The sequence below is a fragment of the Buteo buteo genome, chromosome 3 (assembly GCF_964188355.1).
Source record: "Buteo buteo chromosome 3, bButBut1.hap1.1, whole genome shotgun sequence".
Lineage (NCBI taxonomy): Eukaryota > Metazoa > Chordata > Aves > Accipitriformes > Accipitridae > Buteo > Buteo buteo.
Genome location: NC_134173.1, coordinates 77,041,882 through 77,059,324, shown reverse-complemented (window position 1 = coordinate 77,059,324; position 17,443 = coordinate 77,041,882).

Genomic DNA, 17,443 nt, shown 5'->3' with positions numbered 1-17,443 from the left:
TCCCCAATTTTCCTCCCCCGCCCCACCGTGCCAGCCCTCCCTTCCCTGTGCAATAAACAGAGATGGCTGTAAAACAAAGAGCTAGCTTTTTTTTTTTTTTTCTTTTTTTGCCACCTCTGCATTCAGATGGAGGTGGGATGCTCTGTGCGTATATGTGTGTGTGTGTGTGTGTGTGATGAAATTCAGGCCAAGCAAGCAGTGTACAGAATTCAGCCGCCCTCAGCAGTAAATACTAGCAGGAGCAGCAGGACTGAAAGAGCTGGCGGAGATGAGAAAAGAAAGGATGTGCGTAATTGCACACTCAAAATGCCACCTTCAATTGCGGCTGCAGATAAGCCAGCCTGTTCCCTGCCGCAGCCCCGCAGAGCACTGCCAGGGCACTGCTGATTCCCCCCGCACCGTCCTGCCTCAGGGTATGATGGCTTCAAAAAAATCCCTAATAAAATCAACCTCTATAATTTATTTTTTTTTTTTGCCCCAGAGAAAGCTCCAACTTCTGGAATCCTGGGATTTTTTTTTTTTTTTTTTTTTTTTTACTGACCTCCTGCCTCTGTTTCTAGCTACCTTTACAGCCAGCAGAAAAACAGTTTGCAAGATGTGATGGCAAATATTAGGGCTGCAGTTCTTTCGTGCGATTTTTACCTAATGTCTGTTTTTCTGGTGAATTGGGTGATCTCATCAGATGTGAAACAGTTCTCAGCAGACTGAACTGCCAGATACATGCACACTTGCCTTTTTTTTTTTTTTTTTTTGGTTCTTCTGGGCTCCCTTAAGAAAGCAGAAAACTGCCCTTGCCTCAGCAGAGCCTCTTTGCACCACAAGGGCTGAAGTTTCCTCTCTTGCTCTTGCTTTTCCAACCCCAAATCTGGACTTGCACTTGAGTAAACGTTGCAGCAACAAAATAAAGAGCAGAAGGGAAACTGAGGCTGATTTGGGAGCATCCAGGGCATCTCTGCAGCCAGCCCTAGCCCAGAGCTTCAATGTCCATGCCAGCCCGGCGGGTTTTGGCTTGGCAGAGGTTTTGGATCAGCCATGCTTGACCTTCATGTCCCTGGAGAGCAGTCATGACTCAGTCTCTCACCCTCTCCTTGCTGTGGAGTTGTTTTTCTCCTCAATTTTAGCTTTGGGAGCTCTTCTTTTATTTTAGGACATGCTTTCATGATGCTGCTAGTCCTCAGCTGGAGCCCGAGCTCTTGACCGGCTCTCATTTCTCCACTGCCCTGAATTTGTCGCAGGTACCTTCCCCCCCTCCGACGCGAAAACCTGGGAAAATCTTGCAGTCTGTAGAGATGCAGCTTATACCCATCTCAGTATTATTTGAAGCTGTGCCTTTGCGATAATGCCACAAAATGCTGGTCAACACTTTTTGATAGTGGAATTTTCTACCGGAAAACATATTCTTGTCAAAAATCGTCTTGGGATCAGGCTGATTGTGGCGATGTTTTTTATATTAAAAATATTGAAATGAGTTATTTCAACTGTCTCACTTCGCTTTCAAAGCAACAAAATATTTTGTAATGCCAGGGGAAGACATACTGCTTCAGCTCTGCCGAGGCATCCTGGTTTCTTTGAGTGTTTATAGTTAAACCTTGGATTTAACAATATATTGGATTATAAAGTTAAGATTTCTGCTATGTTTCATTGCTAGTGAGATGGAACATTTTTATTTGACTGAACTAAAACAGTGTAACATCAGAACAAAATATTTCCAGGTTGATTTTGTTCTGAGGATAAATTTCAAATTCTTATATGTATTTTTGGCTTCAGAATGCAAACCCATTTCCAGATGTCAGGATTTCAAGCAGAATAAAATGTCATTTTCCAGCAAAATGACGTGCTGCACACTTAGACAACTGCTCCAAAAATAATTCCAGGTTCCCGTGTGGGTTTTCCCCGGTCTTCTTTTAACAGCATATTTTTTTTAAGATGTTATTTTTTCACATGTGCACTTATGGATGTGAGAGTAGTCCACATGCAAATGTGATTAATGATCAGCAAATGGGTCGATTGGGTAGAAATGTGTCCCTGCTTCTTAGGCATCTCTCTTGGTGCAGTTGGACACTGCAACCATCACCTTGGGGCTCTCAGACACCAAAACCAGTGGGTGCAAGAAAAAGGACTTCACGTGCCAGCTGGTTTGAAGCCCTTCTGCCTTGCAAAAAGAAATCAAGCCTTTAATATTTCTTCAGGAGGGTCATCAGTGCTTTTCTGCCTAATGCTGTCTGTATCCCAGGAGTTTTCCAGATGTGTGCTGGTTATCACTGCTTGTGCTAATGAGAACATTAGAGGCACAGTCAGAAAAACAGCCCAACACTTGGTAAGAGCTGAGCTAACCCTCAGTAAGAAAATAATGTCTGCTCCCAGGATCCTGCCACCTAAATGAAGAGATGGATCTTAAAGGGGGGGGAGCATCAGGAGATGACACAGGTTGTGTCTCGGTCTGTGCTGTTACCCCCCCTGCATTGCCAGAGTGAGTCCTCTGAAGCCAAAACAGCTGAGGCAATAGAAAAGAAGAGCCAGACCCTACCTCAATGCTCAATAATCGATTTGCACTGTAATTATTTACCTCCTTGGCAGAACAAACCCCAAATCCCTTCCCAGGAGGGTGATGCTCGTGTGGCCACATAAGTGTTCCTGCAACTGTGGGTGGGAGAAGAGCTCAGTGGGTTCAATGAAGTGAGCCCCACACACCAAATCAAGATATTATTTGAGTGTTGGCAGAAAGTGAACAGAAAATCCTTTGGAAAGGGCAGTCAAATGCCAGAGCACAGAACGACTTTGCGCTTTTTTTGGTGGGGAAAAGTGTGAATTTATTCTTATGGCAGCTTATAACATTATTATTTCTCTGCAGGGTGTGGACCTGGTCTTTTTCTATCTTCCTTCCTTAAGAACAAGGAAGAGACACAGATTTACAACAGATTTTCCTTCACCTACGATACACAGGATTTATTGTACATTTTCATGTGCATGTTTATTATAGAGTCTATGGGTGGGTATGTAAAAAGAAAATCAGACTTTCTCTGCAAGAATTGTGTATTCTTATTATAGGTATATTATATCTAGTTACATTATCTTCCCATGACAGCACAGAGTTTAAAGGAAACCCTTTTTCTGGTGGGCTGGCAGTGAAGTCCCTGTTTCTACGAACACTTATGCACAAGTGTGGCTTTGATCGAATTGTGAAGCAAGGTAGTACCATTTTACAGTCACTTCTCATTCATTTTTCCCCAGCCACAAAATATGGCACAATTTAAAAAGGCAAGAGAGAGGCTGGAGCCTTGAATATCTGCATCAGACACACACATGCCTATTTATACCTCCCGGTCCAGTGAGAGACACCTAGCTACGCTGGTGTAAAATCAGGAACGAATCCATCAATGTCAGCACTTTCCCATCGGTATAAAGGTGATCTGGATAAGCTTGAGCCCAGCCCCCTCTCTCCCGCTCCGTCTGGATGTGCCCCTCGAAGGATACGAGGGAGCCAGAATTTTAAATCACCATTTATATTATGTCAAGCCTGTTTATTGCACTCAGCGGCTCCATAGCAGTCCCATCTCATATAAACCCGACATTATCCCTTTAAGATTCGAACTCCCTAATAAGTTTTATTTAAAGACGGAACCCGTGCGTGCAACTGGAGCTTTTACCCAGGTGTCCGCAGCCTCGCCTTCTCTCTCCAGCCCTGCGTCCCTGTTGATGTGCTGATCAATTACTCATCAAATCTTAATGCGCGCTTTAACTCAACTGTGGCATCTTAATCAGAGCGTTGACTGCCGAGTGTCAGCCCCATCGACTTGGGGGAGCTGGGACAAATGAGCCCATCGACTGCCTGGTTGGAAAGAGCATTTCTGCGAGCCTGACCTGCCGTCTAGTGGCTGCAGGAGAAGAGGACAAATGAAGACATACGTGGAGGGTGGAAGGGCTGGTAAAGCCTTTTTGCAAGGTTGGGGTGGTGGTGGGTGACCAAGGGTTGGGTGCGGGCTGTGGGGTGGGGTCCTCACCCTCTTGTTCCCCCTTAGGAGCGGGTCTTAGGGTGAGGAAGATTCCCATGAGGTTGGCTTCACCAGGAGCATTGGTAGAGCTGGAGGTGCGTGGGGGGGGTCTGTACCCCCACGGCGGGTTTGCACACATGTGTGGGGCTGGATCAGCAGAGCATAGGGTGGGTGCTGGAGGATGTGTGGGTGCAGAGGGTGGAAAAGCAGTTTATTTGGCAGCGGGGTGTCTATATGCTTGTGTGTGTGTGTGTGGTCTGTGCAAGCCTGTGTGATGCCTGCACAGGGGTTGCAAGCTGGAGGAGCAATTTCTGTTTGCGTGTACCCGCTTGAGTGTGCATGTGTCAGTGCACGCGTGTTTGTGTGTGTGTGTGTAGGCTCCTGCCAGCATGCGTAGGACTGCAAAGGCTGTTTGTGTGCAGTGGTACAGGTCTGTGGGATCCCAGGAGAGGAGGGACCCCAGGAGAGGCACTGGCTGGGACTGGGGACACGAGGCAGGGTTGGATAAATGGGACAGGGTGCTCTCCATGAGTGCAAAGCTCTGTGCCGTGGGGCCTCATCCCTGAGCTGAGACCCTGTGACAGACCACAACAAAGAGTCCAGCCTGCTTTGGGCCAGTCCCCACCATGCCTTGCAAGCCTTTTCTGGTGTGGTTTTGTTTTTTGTTTTTTTTTTTTAGACTTTTTTTCTCAATAGCATCAATTTGAAAAGCCGCTTAAAGGAACAACAAAGAAAAAGCTGACACAGACCTGAGCCGGTGAGAGAGAGCAGGTCAGGATCGCTGCAACTCCTCTGAGGTTGCAAGGATGTTTGCATCTAAGCTTGTATCTTGTTTTAACAAGCCCTGTGCCCTCCGGACACCTCTCCTACAAACCTGGAGGAGACCCGGGGCACCCTTTTGCAGGGAGAGGGACTATCAGGCAGCAGGTCCAGCCCATCCAAAGGAGCTGAGAGCACACCCTATAACTGGGAAGCAGCAGGCTGTGCTGGCTCTCTGCCTGACCCTCTCCATTGGATATAGAATTAGCTGAGGGCAAAAATACTTTGAAGTCAGGTACTTCAGTTAAGTGCCGACAAGCAGGAGGGATGCGTCTGGGATTCTGGGGTATGTAATGCCTGGGAGAAGGATTTTTATTTTTTTTTTAAGGCTAAGATGATCCCTGCGGGATGCTCTAGAGAGATCACAAGGGCTCTGCAGCTGCTGTTTCAGTCCAGAAGGTTTTATGAGATTGGGACAGTACCGTATGTGCATCACTGTCTCCCGTCTGGAGCCAAGCTAGCCCCGCAAGAGGTTTATTTTGGCTCATATAGCTGTACCCCAGCCATGCCAGCGGTGTGGTGTCACTGTGCCTCTGGACACACCGTTCACAGCTGGTAGGTAGCAGTCTTGCTCATTACACTTATTTCTTAATTTGTTTTGCAACTGAGCTGAAGAGCCTGGCCAGGACTAAGGTGTCCCCAGTGCTCAGTGCTGTACAAACATTTCCCACCTTAAATCACCCCTTTGCCTTCCCCAGCACCCAGGAGAGACTCGAGGGCTGAGGATGTCAATAGTAATAATCCTTTTCCACCCACCTGCCTCCTCCATGCTCACGAAGCACCCCTAAGATGAAGCAACTTGTTAGTCACTGGTTTAAACCATCCCATGAGATCTTTTCTTGTGCCGCTGAGGAAACAGGGACAGCGTTTTGCTTGCAAGGATGCAGGATGCTGATGTGGGAGGGGGGGAAAGAGGGAAAGCACCAGGATCCATTTCTGAGGGGCAGGGAGTTATCAGCAGAGTATCAGTAGGTTATCAGCAGAGGAGAACAATATGAACTTGGGGCCCGTCACCAGCACTGACAGTAGTGTCTGAGCACTCCAGGTGAGACCAGAGCCCAGTAGCTTTCCCTGTGGAGGCTTCTTTGAGCTCAAGGATGTCCATGTGCACAGAGAAGGGGAGAGAAGACCTGTTAAAACTCTTGAAACCACCATATAACAAACACGTTCTACGGCCTCGTTGATATAGTCACCCACCAAAGAGCTTATAGGCAAAGGAGAATTAGGCAGAGGAGGTCTCGTCTGGAGCTTACACAAAAGGGAAATGAATCCCCTTTGATGCCGTGGGCTGGTGCTTTATTGCTTTAACAAGATTAGTGTGTTTCTGCATTGCTGAGTCTGATTTCCAACACCAGAATTTGAGGGGCTGTGAACCCTTGTTAAAAATAGCTCTACAAGTTGATGATGAAATGACTGTCAAAAGGGCCAAAGTCAGCATGGTCACTCCTGAGACCTATCTGTGGTCTTGCAACATCATTGATTCATGAGAGCAGAAGAAAGGGTCCACCCTGGCCAGAGCCCTCTTCCCAGTGCTGGCCCTAGGCAGGTTCTTTCAATGGGAAAATTAAGGAGAGGACAAACATATGATACCTCTTCTAACAGTCTCTTGGGCTCCAGCTGTTCTTAGCTCAGGGGATTTCCTGAGCCTGTTGTCACTTGTCTATTTAATAACATCCAGTAGATCTCTTTTCCAAGAATGTGTGCAGCCTCCTCTTGAAACCATTAACCAAATCCACAACATCCCCTGGCAAGCAGTCCCACAGCTCTACAATCTGATAAATGAGGAGCATCTGCCTTTTGTTAAAGCACCAGCTCCTCGGTCATGTTTATATGTAATTTTTTTTCATTATTACTTTTATAAGGTCACATTCTAGACCTAATAGTCTAATTGACCTAATTGTGAACAAACACATTAAAATATGGATCTTACACACTCAAAGACAGGTAATCAAATAAAAAAGAACTCAACATTGATTTCTGTTTTGAAAATGCTGTGTTTTTTTAGGTAGATTCCTGATTTGGATGACTCAGTCACTGATCTGGGGGCTGTTGGTAGGGTTGTCAGGACTGCAGAAGTCTGCATGGTGATGCTTTAGCTTGATCCCAAACTGCCAGCATTTACAGACACATCAAACTGGCTAAATGCACATGATGCTGATTCAGGTTTTAAGTGAGCGGGGTGAGAACGACCCGTCAGTCAATGTAGTGTCATCTCAAGGCAATGTAAAGAACAGCCCTCCAGGTTTGAAAAGATTATTATTGAACAGGGCCTGCCACATTGTCGATGAGTCCTTCCAGCCTCTTGAGGCACCCCTGGGATATTGGGGCAGGGACTTAGTGTTAAAAGCTTTCCAGCTCACACTGCAGGAGGTGCACGCACTTGGTGGAAGAGAAACTGGTGAGATGCTTCCTTGGGACGCTGGGGCGCTGAGCTAAGTCCTGACAGACGTGTGTCCCAGGCCACACTGGCAGGCCAGTTTCCTCCTCTGTTTAAAGGCCGTAATCACCCCGAAATCCTTCACCTGAAAGATTGAAGATTTGTGGTAGACTTTCCCTTCACGTTACAATGCACAAGCCAAAGCCGTGAGCAACTCCAGGCTGAACTTGGAACATCCCATACAGCAAAGGAGTAGCCAAGATCCAGCCTCTGTGAACCAGACGATCACACTTGCAGCAGGGGAAAAAACACAGTGATGCTTCCCAAAATGTCCTAGGCTGATATCTAGGTACTATTTAAACCATGCATCAGCCTTCTTTTGAGTCCCACGCTCGTGGGGTGACTGCTTCGCTAGAGAGCAGCAGTCACCAAAGCAAAACACAGAGGCTCACTGTTGCATTGACTGGTGGCTTCTAGTGATGTTAGCACAAAGAAGTGGCCCAGGGGCTCAGATCCTGCTAGCCAGGGAGGGAGAGAGACTGGACAAGACCACTCAAAGCAAAAGCAGGTTATACCAGCAATCCCAGGGGTAAAAAACCCACCTTGTCCTGTTTTTGTAGTGGAAAGGGTCTCAGGCAATGGCCATAATGTCAACTGCCTTCTCAATGGCTACAAGTTGCAGCAAGGGATATTCCAATTAGATATAAAAAATCAACCCTGAAGCCCCTGAGAGTGGTTAAGCAAAGAAAAAGGGGTCCAGAGAGGTGGCGGAGCCTCCATTCGTGGTGAACTGGCCAGGTCTTCAAGGATCTCTTTTCAGCCTCCCATGCACTTCGTCTTCTTGCCCAGAATACGTAGATTCAGGAGGAAAGTCTCCAATTTTCTTCCAGAGATGTCACCATGCATAAAGAAGCTCTGAGACTCCATGGCTCAGCTCAAAGTCTGAAGATGAGACATCAAGAAAAAAGTTGGAGAAGAATATTAAGAGGGAAAGAAAACACCTACCTTGAGGAAGGACTTCAGTCCTCCTCAGTGGGTGGTACGGAGACCCTTCTCCTGGGATGGGGCGAGGTGCAACTGAAAAAAAAAATAGGACAAAACTGGGGAAAGTGCAGAAGTGTCTGTTCCTTGGAAGAACAGTCCAAGCACAGCAAAGATGCAGCGATTTCTCTGCTGTACAACTGTCCCTGTTCAAAATGGAAAGGGAAGATGCAAACCCCAGAGCAAGAGAAGCCACATCACGCAACGATGAACTGTCCCCTGACAGCACCACATCTCTCCAGCTCCCCTGATAAATGGGCCCCTCAGAGTCTGCTTGACCAGAGATGTGCAGGCTGATGAATATCTCCCAACCCCAGCCAAAGAGCTAATCTCCTCTTCCTATAGATCTGGAGGCTCCTGGCAGCAGTGAACCCTGACTCAGCAGGGTCCCAAGCTGGCCGGTGTGGAGGGGAGGCAATCAGGATGGCCCTGTGGGAAAGCAGCAATGGATTTGGAAAGAGTCCGAGTGGTCAACATGAAAAGCCTTTCCCCATGGGTGGGAATCCATGGGAATGGATCTGTGCTCTTCAATCGCCCTCGCCCAAGAAGACCTCCTTGCTTAGAACCTACAGGAGTAGGAAAGAAGTCAAGGCAAAGGCTGGTGAAATGCTGACTGTCTTCATAAGGACCTGTGTAGCTGAGCTATCCATATCTCTATAAGTAATGAGGTTTAAACAGCCATGGCTTTTTAGTAACCTCTTTACACCCACCCATCCTGTCTCCATGCTCAGGGGCCTGATCCTGGCCCAAGGAGAGCAGCAAGAGATTCTGCTCTTGGATGTGAAAGGGAGAGACAATGCACATCATGGGGATGGGTTTCCATCTTGGGTGGCCTTATGTTCTTGGCTGTAGTATAGATTACAATATGGAATGCTTCAAGGAAGATACTGCAAGCCACTTGCCATTTGTGTAACATATTGCCTGCTTTTTCTTCTAGCCCCTCTGGTTAGGCTGGCATGAAATATGTGTGCAAAACCTGAGCTTTATTAAGCTCAGCCCAAATCTCTGTGCAAACTTAAGCTTAAGTAACATGCCCAGTGTCAAAGAAAGGGTTTGTGGCAGAGCTGGAAAAAAACCCCAGGTGTTTGAATGTTGGTCTTTTGCAGACCAGGTTCCTACCCAAAGTGTCCTACCTCCACGTATCTTTTTTGTTACACAGGGAACAGTGGGTGAGGGGCATTGCCCTGTGGAATTGGACAGCCAAACACCTGCTTTGCACGGGTATAAATAGTTGCACGCATAGCAGTGGGAAATCAGGACTCCAAGGGAGGAGTGGAGACAGGCTGTCATTCTGCAGAGAGTTCAAAAGCGGCTTGTTCCTGTAAAAAAATGCATGGTTTCCGCTCTCTTGCTTTTGCAAGAAAAAAATCAATTTTCTTCCCTCTGTTCAGGTGTTTTCTTTTCACCTAAGCTGAAAAGTCCCTCGGATTGACAGTACAAGTCTGTCGGGTCTGGACAAACAGTGCTGGAAGCTACAGAGGTGCGATAAATTATCAGACCTTGTTCATTAATATATTAGCTGCATTAGTAAATCTGCAAGCTCGCTCTCATAGCTTTCCCCCAGCATCCATCAAGCTCACCCTCTGGACTGATGGTAAATCGGATGGCTCCTCCTGTTTGCTTTGCCCATCAGTGACACCAGATTCTCCCCCCATCACGTTGCTCGTCCTCCCCTCTTGCCTTTCAGCTTGTTCATTACTTTGAACAGGCCAGAGGGGCATTCTGGGTGGTGTTTCAACAGCAGCAAAGTTCCCGAGACACTGGTTATTCCCAAGTTCACCTCCTTGCGGGTAGACCATCAATTTCAGCAGCAGAGACTTCAGGAACTCACACCGGCTCACGCACCCGCGCGCCCACATGAATGCACACTCAAACCTTCAAGCTGTTGCAATTAACAGGACAGCTTTTAATTGGCAATTACAATTCCATTAAGCTGGGTCTGGCAGATCATTTGCTCTGTCAGGAAAGCCCTGAGGCAGGGAAGATTAGTGGCTGGCAGGATCCGGGCTCCTGCGTCGGAGCTGTGGAGGAAAAGACGACAGGTAACAGCTGTGCTTTCTCAGCCGGGGAAGGTGGGAGGGAGAATTACATTTGCTTGAAATCCACTTGTCTTCCCCACCCAGGGGGGCTGCATCCCACCGGAGCCCTCGGAAGGAAAGCTCGGCAGCACTGGGGATGGGGGAGAGGCAGAAATGAGACCAGGGTCCATGGAGCAGAATGAACTTCAGCCCTGAGAGCACCTCTGAAACAAAGCCTGGAGCTTCTGGTTGGAAGGGGAAAAGCACGCGTGGCTGGCTGCAATGCTGTGGCTCCAAGGGAAGTCCATTGCTTCAAGGTTTGTGAGGTCTGGATGTAACACCCAGGCACTCCTGTGCCGCAGGCACCTTCAGGACATGGAGAATTTATCCAAGGACATTGTTCAGGAGGTTTCCAAGTTCTGCTCCTAGCTCTTCAGCAGACCGTGGGTGCGTGTTTAACCTCTCTGTGCAGCCACCTGCACTGATGGAAATGTCATCCTAGGCTTTGCAGGGTGCTCTCAGATCCCAGTGTGTCACAGTTTGCACACCCACCCCTGGTTTGCAGGACCCTGCCGTGCTCCATAGATCCCTCTGAGCCCTCTGCCACATGGACCCACACTCTCCTGGCTCTCCCTCGTCAGATAGCCCAGCAGGCGAGAAACATGTGAGGTGTGTTGCTGGCATGAGCTAACTCATGTGTTAGGCATGATGGTCTCTGTGTAATTTGAAGGGTTGACTTGGAATCTGGTTCAAAATCCTTTGGGGTTTCTCTTTAATGAGATATACTCTTATTCATACCTATGTACTGTCAATACTCCCTTTGTTAAGAGTCTTTTTCCTATGGATTGCCTGTAAAAACCCAGCAGTGATAACTTTATAACGGGCTAGATAAATATTGCCTGTCCAACCATCACTAGAGCTTGTGGAAGGCCAGAAGGCAATCCCAGTTCAACCACACCTTTCCAGGCAGAACCCTGATTTAAAGGAAAGATTGGGAAACAGAACAGTACTTAAAGCTGGGCTTCAGGGCTTTCAGGACAAAGGCCATCTTAATGTGGTGAGTCTTGAGGGTTCATGGCATGGCCAGAAAGAGGGAGCAGTTTCAGTCCCAGCAGAAGTCGTTGCCAGTTTGTAAGAGGCAGACAGGAACCTGTTGTTTGCATGCGTTTGCTTGCCTGTTGGCCATCCCCAGCACGTGTAAGCTCTGAATTCCCAGGCCAGCTTTCATCAGGTTTGACAGAAAAAGTGGGCTGTTAAATAATTCATTTCCTGAAAAAATCTGTGAAAACACATCGCTGGGTAAAAGTGTCCACAGTGCCTCCATGGAGGGGAAGGCTGCACAGACTCCACACAAAGAGGAGATGGAGAGGAGGAGACTGGAAAGCAGAGGGACATCCATGGGCATATAGATATTTCAGACTCCCAAGAATCCCAGCAGGAGGCAAAAGACCAGAGGAAACTTTGGCCGCACTGTTGTGGGACCATCCATCAATAAGTGACTCGCTCCACAAAGGCAGCTTGGTCCTGGAGCCTCTGGGCACAGTTTGCTAGCTTGTGTGCAGCACTGCTTTGTCAGGTTGGGGATCCATTTAGTGCATCAACTACTTGTTTTCTCTGTCTGAGCTCTCAGCAGTCTGTCTCCATCCTGCCCCTCATCTCTCATTCACAGCCAAAAGACCAGTTCTCGTCTCCAATCAAACCAAGAGTGCAGATGGTATTGCTCCCTTAGCAGATTTTCATGCAGACAGATTGATGCTTCCCTGACTTAGAAGAAACCTCCCATGAACTTCTACAAAGTGACCTCTTCATTTTCTTTTCAGTCCCAGCATAAAATTCTCCTTTGTTGAGATATTTAGAGACTCTTCTGATTACTTTTGAGATATATGATTTCTACACTCTTCGCTTTTATGCCAGTTCTTTGAACTGTCCCACCTGTCCATACCCATTGGAAGCATTTTAGGGTCAGGACCTAGTATCCTCCATTTCTTATTTGTTCTCAGCATGGATGTCCCTCTGTGAGGGGATGCTCACATGCTTATATACAAATAAATAACATAAACAATGATTTTCTCTCCTGCTGGCAGATCTAACTCTATAGATGGATGGGAAGGAGAGCTATTGAGCAAGAATTCCATTTTAATACCTCATTCAATAGTTCTTGGTGTCTCTCGTGCTTCCTCACCTCTCAGACACACAATTGTATGTTACCAAGCCTCTGACAATATAAGAATATGCAGATACTATTGACTTCTGCTACGGTCAGTTTCAAGATTTATTGACCTGAGAAGGGAATATTGACCTGAGATGAAACTGAGGTCAATGTGTGGATCTCGGGGGAGCATAAATTTCAGAATTGACCCACCAAACAGAAGTCAATAAATGAATGGTTAATATAAACATTGTCTTACAAAAATTAATTCTCGGTGACATGGGTTCACATGCAATTTTTATTGTGAAATATGGAAGGCAATATTGGTTGCCCTGTCTGAAGAATGTGAGTCAGTGTCTGATTATGGAGAGTAATGAAATGGCTAGGAGTGGGGGGAAAGGAATTGGATGTGATTATAATTTAATCTCCAGTCAGTAACAGAGCAGCGTCTTGTTAGCCAGAGTGGGGTTATGAAGATAACTCTTGAATGTGCTAGGCAGCATAATGTTTAAGCCTCAGGGAGAAAGTTTACAGAAGGTGGCAGCTCATGACATCGGTTCTCCTGCACTGGGGCTCTTCCCAGATCTCAACAAAGCTAATGAGGGATCCTTTACTCTTTTCAGTGACGGGGACTGAGATCCTCATTTACAATCTTGTGTTTGTCAATTTATACAGTCTACAGCCAAGGTGAGCTATGCAGAAAAAACACGTTTCAGGTCTCTTGATGTCATCTGTGATGTGTGGGGATATGTGGAGTGGAGGTGCTGGGACCTGCAGGACTTTATGGCCTCATGTACACTCTTTTGTTCCTAACCAGAGCTCCCCTACAAACACAAATACATCCTACGTTTTAAGCGATTTCCAGATGGAACTTCCATGTGAGCATTTGCAAGTGTTTTTTGTTGTTCACAAATGACTTGTAAATTTTGGAAGTGTTTAGAAGCATCTGTAGTGGGAGAACTACAGACTTTATTTCTTCATATTCTTCTTCCACTTCACCATAGCATGGTCTCATACCTCTGTCTGTGAGTTGGCAGTTCTTCAGCCCATGCAATAGAGAACAAAATGCTATTTCACTTTGGAAACTCATTACCTGTGTAACCACATTTTTGAGTTCTTGAATGTTGATAGATAGATTTGGTCACAAAGGACAACTTTCAGAGCATTTAAAAAAGTTATGAGAATTGGGACTACATCAGGGTTTTTGTGTTCTTCTTTCTTTTCTTTCTTTAGGGTGATTGCCTCGTTGCCATTATTTATAGGCTGGTACTGTCTACAGACAACAGATTTGATATCTCATTGTGCTGGGGCTGTATTGGTCTCAGATCAAAAACAAGACTAGTAGGAATAAACAGTAATGTGTAGAAACCAACAGAGATCAGAATCTAGGGCAATTTCAATGAAGATTAGCGCTAGTGGAAGAGAAATCAATGGTGATACTGATCTGCTCTTGTACTGAGGATGGGTTTCATCTGACCAGTCTAGATACCTACAGTGTAGATATCTCAGGTGTTTCCCTCAAAACTAATTTGACTCATTTCTCTTTATAGTTAATGGAGAGAAAACTAGCACTTTGATGGGGTGGCTCGTCCCACTTGAATGATCAAATAAATTACACCTGAGACGTTCCTGTTTCTGAACCACTAAAGTCATTCTGGTTTACAAAATTACAAGGTCATTTTTCACAGCAGAGAAAGCTGAGAGTTAGTCAGAGAACACTGCCATTTGACACCAAATCTCACTGTCATCAGAGGTGTCTCTCCATGGACAGATTTTAGGTCACACAGCAACTGAAACGATAGTAATCCTAGCACCTTCTAGTCTCTCCTTCACCCAGTCTGGAGTTGTCCTGGCAATGTCTCTGCATCCCACTCCACAATTGGCCATCCACCTAATCACTGTTTCATATGGACATCTCTGGAGACTCTCAGTGCAAAGTGATGTCAGGTCCACGGCCTTCCAGGTCTGCAGTGCACAGCCAAATTGAACTCATCTATCTTGGCTTTAAATCACTGTCCAGATTGAACTTCTTTCAAATGTTTAAACCACTCCAAGGATTTGAATTGCAGGGCATATTTAAGAGTAACTTAAATTATTAAAGCTCTTAATGTTTGGGGTTTTTTTAAGATGCATTTTGGAGCTGTCAAGCGAACAATCTTAAATGACAGATTGATGAATTCATTGTCCCTTACCACATCTCCAGGAGGAGAGAGGACTATGGTTCCCAGTGAAACCAGCTTTGCTAACAGAGATGCGAGTTGCTTTCTACTTCTCAGCCTTTTGGGTCATTAGCACCCTTCTGCTGCATGCGTAGGCAACATAGCAGGGTCTGTGTCAGCCACGGACTCTCTAACTCAACCTGCTGATGATGAGGATTAACCCTGGGTAGGGCTCATCTTCTGGTGATAGGGACTCTGCTTCGATAAGACCCCCTGGGAAACTGCCCTCAGAGACAAGGGAGCAGAACAGAGCTGGCAGATCCTTAAGGATGCTTTCCATGGAGTGCAAGAGCTCCCGATCACCAGGTGTAAGAAATCAGGAAAGGAAGGCAAGAGACTGGCATGGATGAGTCGAGACCTGCTGGTCAAACTGAAGGGCAAGAAGGAAATGCACAGGCAGTGGAAGCAGGGACAGGTATCCTGGAAAGAGTGTAGGGACACTGCCTGGTTGTGTAGGGATCAGGTCAGGAAGGCCAAGGTGCGGCTGGACATGAACTTGGCAAGGGATGCAAAGAATAATAAGAAGGGCTTCTTCAGGTATGTCAGCCAGAAAAGGAAGGTCAAAGAATGTCTACGGCCCCGATGAACAAGACTGAGAAACTGGTAACAATGGATGAGAAGGCTGAGGTACTCAATAACTTTTTTGCCTCAGTCTTCAGTGGCAGCCTTCCTTCCCACACCTCTCAAGTGGATGGATTGCAAGACAGGGACTGGGGGAGCAAAGTTGTTCCCACTCTAAGAGAAGATCAGGTTCGTGACCACCTGATGAACCTGAACGTACATGAGACTATAGACCTGACGAGATGCATCCCAGAGTCCTGAGGGAATTGGCTGTTGTAGTTGCCAAGCCACTCTCCATGATATTTGAAAAGTTGTGGCAGTCAGGTGAATTCCCTGGTGACTGGAAAAAAGGAAACATTGCACCCATTTTTAAAAAGAATAGAAAGGAGGACCCTGGAAACTACCAGCCTGTCAGCATCACCTCTGTGCCTGGGAAGATCATGGAACAGATCCTCCTAGAAGCTATGCTAAGGCACATGGAGGACAGGGAGGTGATTTGGGACAGCCAGTATGGCTTCACCAAAGGCAAGTCCTGCCTGACAGATCTAGTGGCCTTCTATGATGGAGTGACTACATCAGCAGACAAGGGAAGAGCTACAGATGTCATCTATCTGGATTTCTGTAAGGCCTTTGACACGGTCCCCCACAACATCCTTCTCTCTAAACTGGAGAGATAGGGATTTGATGGGTGGACTGTTCAGTGGATGAGGAATTGGTTGGATGGTCTCATCCAGAGAGTAGTGGTCAACGGCTCAATGGCCGGATGGAGATCAATGACAAGGGGTATCCCTCGGTGTCCATACTGGGACCAGTACTGTTTAATAACTTCATCAGTGACATAGACAGTGGGATCAAGTGCACCCTCAGCAAGTTTGCAGACAACACCAAGCTGAGTGGTGAGGTTGACACATCTGAGGGATGGGATGCCATCCAGAGGGACCCGGACAAGATCAAGAAGTGGCCCCGTGTGACCCTCATGAAGCTCAACAAGGTCAAGTGCTGGGTTCTGCACCTGGGTCAGGGCAAGTCCCGATATCAGTACAGGCTGGGGAATGAAGGGGTTGAGGGCAGCCCTCCAGAGAAAGACTTGGGGGCACTGGTGGATGAAAAGCTGGACATGAGCCGGCAATATGCACTTGCAGTCCAGAAAACCAACCGTATCCTGGGCTGCATCAAAAGAAGTGTGGCCAGCAGGTTGAGGAAGGGGATTCTCCCTCTCTACTCCACTCGTGTTGAGACCCCGCCTGGACTACTGTGTTCAGCTCTGGAACCCTCAGTATAGGAAAGACATGGACCTGTTGGAGCAGGTCCAGAGGAGGGCCACAAAAATGATCAGAGGGCTGGAACATCCCTCCTATGAAGAAAGGCTGAGAGAGTTGGGGTTGTTCAGCCTGGAGAAGAGAAGGCTCTGGGGAGACCTTATTGCATCCTTTCAGTACTTAAAGGGGTCTTATAAGAAAGATGGGCACAAACTTTTTAGCAGGGCCTGTAGTGAGAGGACAAGGGGTAATGGTTTTAAAGTAAAAGAGTGTAGATTTAGACTACATATAAGGAAGAATTTTTTTTACACTGGGGGTGGTGAAACACTGGACCAGGTTGCCCAGAGATCTGGTGATAGTTGCCCCATCCCTGGACACATTCAAGGTCAGGTTGGATGGAGCTCTGAGCAACCTGTTCTAGTTGAAGATGTCCCTGCTCATTGCAGAGGGGTTGGACTAGATGACCTTTAAAGGTGTCTTCCAACCCAAACTGTTCTGATTCTATGATTCTGTGATTCATAGGTCAGGTCTTCATTCTGGCAGGGAATGTCTGTTCTGCCAGTCAAACAGCTCTGCTCTGTCAATGTAAAACCAAGTTGAGATCCACATACAAACATCGTAACTTCAGACCTTGTCTTGACCCTCATGGACTGTTCCTCCTTTGTGAAAGAAACTGGTTATATACTAGAAGGATCGGTGCAAACAATCTGAAGAAGTTGTGTTGAGGAGTTGTGTGGGGTCTGTAGATATAAAAATTGGTCCTCTGGCTTACAGTTCAATTGCTTATTGCCTTCAGTCTCTTCTTTGGGGTCTCACAGTCCAGACTGGACATTTTCTCCCATGAGTGGATTATAATTCCTCATTATTCTTTGCATGGAAAGCAGGAGAGCCAAGGTCACTAGGACCACACTGGGATCAGTAAATTTAAGAGTGCCTGAGAGTGTTTCCAGCACTGGCACCCAACTGTTAAACTGGTCAGTTGTTAGAACAGACCTGGACATACTAATG